This window comes from Bidens hawaiensis, unplaced genomic scaffold, assembly GCF_021521415.1.
Source record: "Bidens hawaiensis isolate Kalapana, Puna unplaced genomic scaffold, B.hawaiensis_p1.1 tig00006076_1, whole genome shotgun sequence".
In the NCBI taxonomy this organism is placed as follows: domain Eukaryota; kingdom Viridiplantae; phylum Streptophyta; class Magnoliopsida; order Asterales; family Asteraceae; genus Bidens; species Bidens hawaiensis.
In genome coordinates this window covers 896,348-903,346 of record NW_027491402.1, presented here as the reverse complement: position 1 = coordinate 903,346, position 6,999 = coordinate 896,348, and positions in this window count along the sequence as shown.

The window sequence follows — 6,999 nt, the reverse complement described above, 5'->3', positions numbered from 1 at the left end:
ACAAACAGTCAAACGTATAAGTTGTTATGCCCCGTATAAACTCTATTTATACTAAAGAACATATACGGTGTATACTTCTGAATCTTTTGAACTTATGCGGCGTATAAGTGTGAGATTATATGGCGCATAACTTATGCGGCGTATAAGTCTCAATACTTATACATTGAATAATTATTTTCAATAGACCCTATTTTATGTCCTGTTCACACCAATGTAATGTCCCAAGTACAACTCAATGTCTTTGTACATTATAAATAATAACTTAAATAAGCTCAGTTGAAAAATCACTCTTTTACCAAGTCCAAATTAATGACCTTGAATAAAACAGATAAACGTTTTGATCTTTTGATTTTGATTTGGTAAAAACAAGATTTGTTGTCTCCTGAAAAACTCCAGAGAGATAGTTCACCCGCAAATCAAGGGTCGAAAACTAAATCAAAAAGGAAATCTTTTTGGTTTTTCAATAGAAACAAATATCAAATGACAATGAACAAATCAATACAAAAAACACATATTTTTGTGAGTTTGAGAAGGGAATCATATTGACCAATTTGCCCTTCCATCATAGTTTTATTTTCAGCGTTTATTATGACTGGTGTTAAGTCGGTCATTGGTGTTGTTGTCCTCCTAAACCTTTTAAACAAATGATTCAGGAATTTCTGTGATATATTTAAATGATTCAATTAGGCACAAAATATCAGGAATAATCAGTTCTAATCTTGATTCTGGCGTAATTTTATTTTTACTTAGTCACCCCAACTTGACTTAAACCTTATAATCAGAAGATAAAAACATTTTTATTTTAAGCTTATCAGCAAATAATCCCCACTACAAGACATACCCCCGTTATCAAGCAATACCCTAAGGTCCTTTACCATGGATGAGTATGCACTATTTCATCTGTCGGCTTGCAAACATTGTGTCCCTTGTGGTCCGTTTCTTAAAGGTAATAAGACGCGAGAAAGGGGACAACGTGTGTCTATCAGCGGATTTTGATCAAGTCAGTAATGAATTTAGTACAAAAGTACTTGTGCTTTTTAAAGCTTGTTTAAATATTCATCAAAATGAATAACCAAATGATAAACCGCATAAAAACCCGATGGATCCAGGAACCTTAAAGCATCCCATCAATACACGATTTAAGGCCATAAAACCATACATCATTGAAGCGTTAACCACTTACTGATAGCTATGTTTTAACAATTTTAAACAATCATTCTGATTAAAAGGCATGAGTATGACCATCTATTACATTTCTGACATCATTATCAAGACTTTTGTTAGAAACTAACTCCCCATCAATTTGGCAATTTCAAGTTTATATCACTTAATTTTCCCTACTTATTTGTTTCAAAGGCCAACCAATGCACTAATACAATTAAGCACACAGCATTTTATGCCTACTTTTTACTGGATTTGGGACCAGATGATCAATGTACTATCATCTTCTCTTTTTGCTTCAAAAACTCATTTTCTAAGGAGCAACATTTTTTAATATTTTTGACATTTTTAATTTTATAATGTTTTTGGCTTTTTCAAATTTTTTAATGTTTTTGATATTTTTAATTTTATAATGTTTTTGGCTTTTTCAAATTTTTTAATGCTTTTGGTTTTTCTTGAAATTTCTCCCCCTAAAATAAAAAAATGTATGAAAAACTATTTACAAAATAAAATTTGACTCTGATGTTCAGGATCACAAGGTATCCAACACACCTGTAATCTCGGTAACCCCCTTATCGCCACTGCCCAAAACTTTTAAACCATTAAATTTTAATAAGTATTAAATCGTGACTTATCAAAAGCTTTGGTAAAAAGATCTGCCTTTTGTACATCCGTGTGAATTTTGTCTACGGTAATCAACTTCTTTTCGTATCAATCACGAATAAAGTGATACGGTATCTCAATATGTTTAGTTTTAGAGTGATTTACCGAATTTTTAGTTATGGAAATAGTTGCATTATTATCTACAAAGATAGGGGTAGTAAGAAAATTCAAACTGTAATCCCGCATCTGTTGTTGTATCCAAAGAACTTAAGAGCAGCAACTGGAAGTAGCCACATACTCGGCTTCACATGTAGACAACGAAACCGTGGTTTGTTTCTTGCATTGCCAGGTGACGAGTCGCTTGCCGAAGAACTGACACCATGCAGTTGTAGATTTAGCATTCAGCTTACAGCTTCCATAATCTGAATCAGAATAAGCCCTTAACACAAACTCATCGTCTTTTGGATACTAGAGACCGACCCCCGGACACCCCTTGAGATAGAGTAAAATTCTTTTAACGATCATGAGATGTGAAACCTTCGGATTTTACTGATATCGGGCACACAAACAGGTAGCATAAATGATGTCTGGCCGAGAAGCAGTCAAATACATCAATTAGCCTATCCTGTATCGGTATAAAGTTTGTACAACCTTCTCCCCGTTGGGATCAGGACCGATACCATGATTCAATGGTAGAGGAGTACTGATAGCCAATGCATCAGTCATGTTGAACTTTGTCAATACGTCATTAACATACTTGGTCTGATGGATGAAGATACCATCTAACATCTGTTCTACTTGAAGTCCAAAAAGAATTTCATCTCCCCCATTGCACTCATCTGGAATTTCTTTTTCATGGCTTCTTCAAACTGCTTGCACAGAACATTGTTTGTCAACCCAAAAATTATATCATCAAAATATATCTGCACGATCAGTAGATGTCCATCAACAGATTTGGTGAAAAATTTACAATCGGCGGTTCCCCTGTAAGGCCCCGAACCTCGGGAACCCCACGGTTGGTAATCATTCAGAACACTCGTAGAAATAATTAAACTTAAAAAAAAATTTCATTAAAATAAGCATCACAGAGTATAATTCGGCAGAAAACGTAAATAATATAATAAGTTCCCAAAACCCGAGAATTTTGCCCAAAACCAACTAAATTATCTTTAATAAATTTTTTTTTTTTAAATAAATGTTTAATAATAAAATCTTTAATCCCGTATGCCCTTCACCGTCTAAGTAGCTTCGTGCACGTCCAAGCGATAAGGCATCCTCTTCCTAACCTGAAACTCACACTAACATGCACACAAAGTCAGATTAAGCTGAGTGAGTTCAAGTTTTAAATAAGTGACAAAAGTCTTAATAATCATTCTAATGGTTTTAAAAACTATAAACGGAAATACATCAGTTAGGTCATCACCTTTAATAAATAATCATACTTACGTATGAACATCTCTATACGTGCATTCCTATATATATATATAACATTCCATAATAACATTCAGGGTCGAGAAAATGTACAACCCACACACGTAACATTCAACACATGCAAACACAAAGTAGACATACGCAACATTCAGTAGTCGAGACGACTACAACATTCGCCAAATATTGGTCATTCTATAATATATATATATATATACATACACACATTCTTTAACATTCCAAGGCCTACCAATACTAGCAAGCGTATGTAAAATCGTTTAAAACATTTCATCAAGCAAAATCGCTTAGGTGTGCATGCTAGCCCAAAACTTAAAAGAGTTAAACGGGGCATCAAGAACTCACCTGAGGTCAACCAAACACCAGCAACGAGCTAAGGTCTCCCTAAGTGCTCACTCACAAGTAAGGGCCTGTAAATTGCACATAACGCATCACTAAACTGAACCGTAAGAGCACACTTGCCTAATGGGCCGTTCAAGCCCAACACTTTGGCCCGAGGCCCAACAACTTGGCCCGAGGCTCAACCCATACCCAATTACTTTACCTCAGCCCCTAAAACCTTTCAATTAAACATATCCACCCTACGATTATGGTCGGGGCTAACCATGATGCACAACTCACCCGCCGGTAATCAAATTGAGTCGAATACGCGCGTAATAAATCATAAAACCAATTGTCAAACAAATCAGCCTCAAATGGACCAAATTCCCATCTTAGCCTTTTCTTACATCATAATTATGTCACCCGAGTTGATAGGGTTGACGGTTCCTTTTTACAACTCTCAAATTAACATTTCAACGAAAATTCGCGCACCGCCGACTCGATTGACCAATCACCAACCAAAACAGCCCCGAGTATCAAAAAAATAATTTTCCCATAGCCCTTAGACTCCCCTAGGGCTGTGCAAACTGATTCGGTTGGTCATTCAATCGATTAACGCATCAAACTCAACAATTGACAATTCTACACCCGATAAACCCTAGTTTTCGAACTAAAATCGATTGACCGACCTAAACACCTCCAATTGCCACGAAATTTTAATATGATGTAAATGCCATACCTGGGAATCTTTCTACACCAGAAACTCTAATTTTTATCCACAGGAAATGGGTCAATTACACCTTGGCCGAAATCTGCCCAACGTAAAGTATCGGCAAAATTGAGCATCAAAACGATTAGGGGTGAACGAAAAGAGTGTTGGGGATTGTAGTACATACCTTGAACTACCTCTAGGAGCTTGGAATTGATCAAAAAGTCGAAGCAAGGAAGGGGGGAGGGGGCTGCCTTCGGCCGATCGCTGCTGCAAGGGGGGCTAGGGTTAGGTTAATTGTTTTATGATATAAATAAAATAGTTACATTCAAGTCCCTCTAAATTGAGGTGTAAGGCAAAATGGAAGGAAAAGTTAGGTTCTTTAACGTACCGGGATGACGTAAAGGCTTCCAAGAAACGTCGGATAAATCCCGAGAATTATACATACTCTACAAGCTTTAATTCTTGAAACCGGAATTAACGGGCGTTACAAGTCCACCCCCTTACAATGGGATTCGTCCCCGAATCCCGATGCGACAAGAACAACCACGGATAGAGTTTCATCATCTCGTCTTCGGACTCCCAAGTAGCCTCGGAACCCCTACGGTGCCTCCACTGCACCTTCACCTGTCTAACCACCTTATTCCTCAAACGCCTCTCCTGACGGTCAAGAATAGCAATAGGTTGTTCAACGTAGTTCAGCTTACTATCGAGTTCAATATTATCGAGAGGCACATGGGCCTCTACATCCACTAAGCATTTCCTCAGATGGGACACGTGAAAAGTAGGATGAATCCCCGCGAGCTCCTTGAGCAATTCCAGCCTATATGCTACCTCACCAACTCGGGCCAAAATACGGAACGGGCCAATAAACCTCGGACTGAGCTTCCCCCTCTTACGAAAACGAATAATGCCCTTCCAGGGAGAAACTTTTAACATAACCCGATCCCCAGCCTCAAACACAATAGGCCTTCACCTTTTATCTGCATAAGACTTCTGACGATCCTGCGCGGCCTTCATAAAAGCCTTAATCTTATCGAGCTTCTCAGTCGTAGCCTCGACCACCTCCAAACTACCTAATTGCTTCTGACCAATGGAACCTCAACAGACCGGAGTCCTACACCTCCTACCATACAAAATCTCAAACGGTGGCATCCCAATCGTGGCGTGATAACTGTTATTATACGAGAACTCTACCAATGGTAAGTGACGGTCCCAACTACCGCCAAAATCGATAACACCAGCCCGTAACATATCCTCGAGAGTTTGTATGGTCCTCTCGGACTGACCATCCGTCTGCGGGTGATAGGCAATACTGATGAGGAGTTTAGTACCCATCTCCTCGTGAAACTTTTTCCAAAATCTGGAGGTAAAACGCGTATCTCTATCCGAAACAATAGATACCAGCACCCCATGCCTAGAAACGATCTCACAAATAAACACATCGGCCAACTGCTCGGAATTAAAAGTCTCTCGGATCGGCAAGAAATGAGCGCTCTTGGTCAATCTATCAACAATTATCCAAATGGTGTCATAACTACCCTTAGGAGTACGAGGCAATTTAGTCTCAAAATCCATAGTAAGATGCTCCCACTTCCACTCATGTATTTCTAAAGGTTGAAGCTTCCCGAACGGCTTTTGATGCTCGACCTTAACTTGTAGACACATCAAACACTTACTCACATACTGAGCCACCTCAAACTTCATCGCAGGCCACCAATAATTCCTCTTCAGGTCTTGGTACATCTTGGTCGCGCCTGGGTGAATAGAATAGCGCGACTTGTATGCCTCATCCAAAATTTTATCTCTGAATCCCCCATACTTCGGTACCCATAAACGACCATCCTTATACTTCACCCCGTCACCGACGTCTTCCAACAATTTCTCTTGACCCCAAACACGCTCTGACATAATCCATTCCACCTGCAAAGCCTCATTCTGAACGCTGGCTATTTGCTTCAAAATATCGGGTTTAAGGATAAGCTGGTAAGATTTTACATGAATCGGCTTCGGTCTCTCCTTCCGGCTCAACGCGTCAGCCACCACGTTAGCCTTACCTGGATGGTACAAAATCTCCAAATCATAATCCTTAATCAACTCCAACCATCGACGCTGGCGCATATTCAATTCCTTTTGTTCGAAGAAATACTTTAAACTCTTATGATCGGTATAGATAACGCAAGGAACACCGTACAAGTAATGCCTCCACAACTTAAGAGCAAACACAACCGCCGCCAGCTCTAAATGGTGTGTAGGATAATTCGCCTCATGAGGCTTCAACTGTCGTGAGGCATAAGAGATGACTCGGCCTCGCTGCATCAACACACACCCAAGCCCCTGGTAAGAGACATCAGAATAAACCACCAAATCATCAGTGCCATCGGGTAAAGCTAGAATCGGGGCATGCGCCAACCAATTCTTCAACTCGAGAAAAGCCTCCTCCTGCTCAGTACAACAAGCAAACTTAACGCTCTTCTTGGTCAACTTGGTCAATGACGAAGCAATTTTGGAAAAGTCGGGAATGAAATGGCGGTAATACCCCTCCAAGCCCAGAAAACTACGAATTTCGGATGGAGACTTAGGAGATCCCCATTCGTTTACGGCTTCCACCTTTGCAGGGTTAACCAAAATACCACTCGGGTTAATAACATGACCCAAGAACTGAACCTCGCGTAACCAAAAGGAACACTTAGAACATTTCGCATACAACTTGTTCTTTCGCAGAGCTTCCAAAACTTCCGTGAGATGACCAGCGTGAT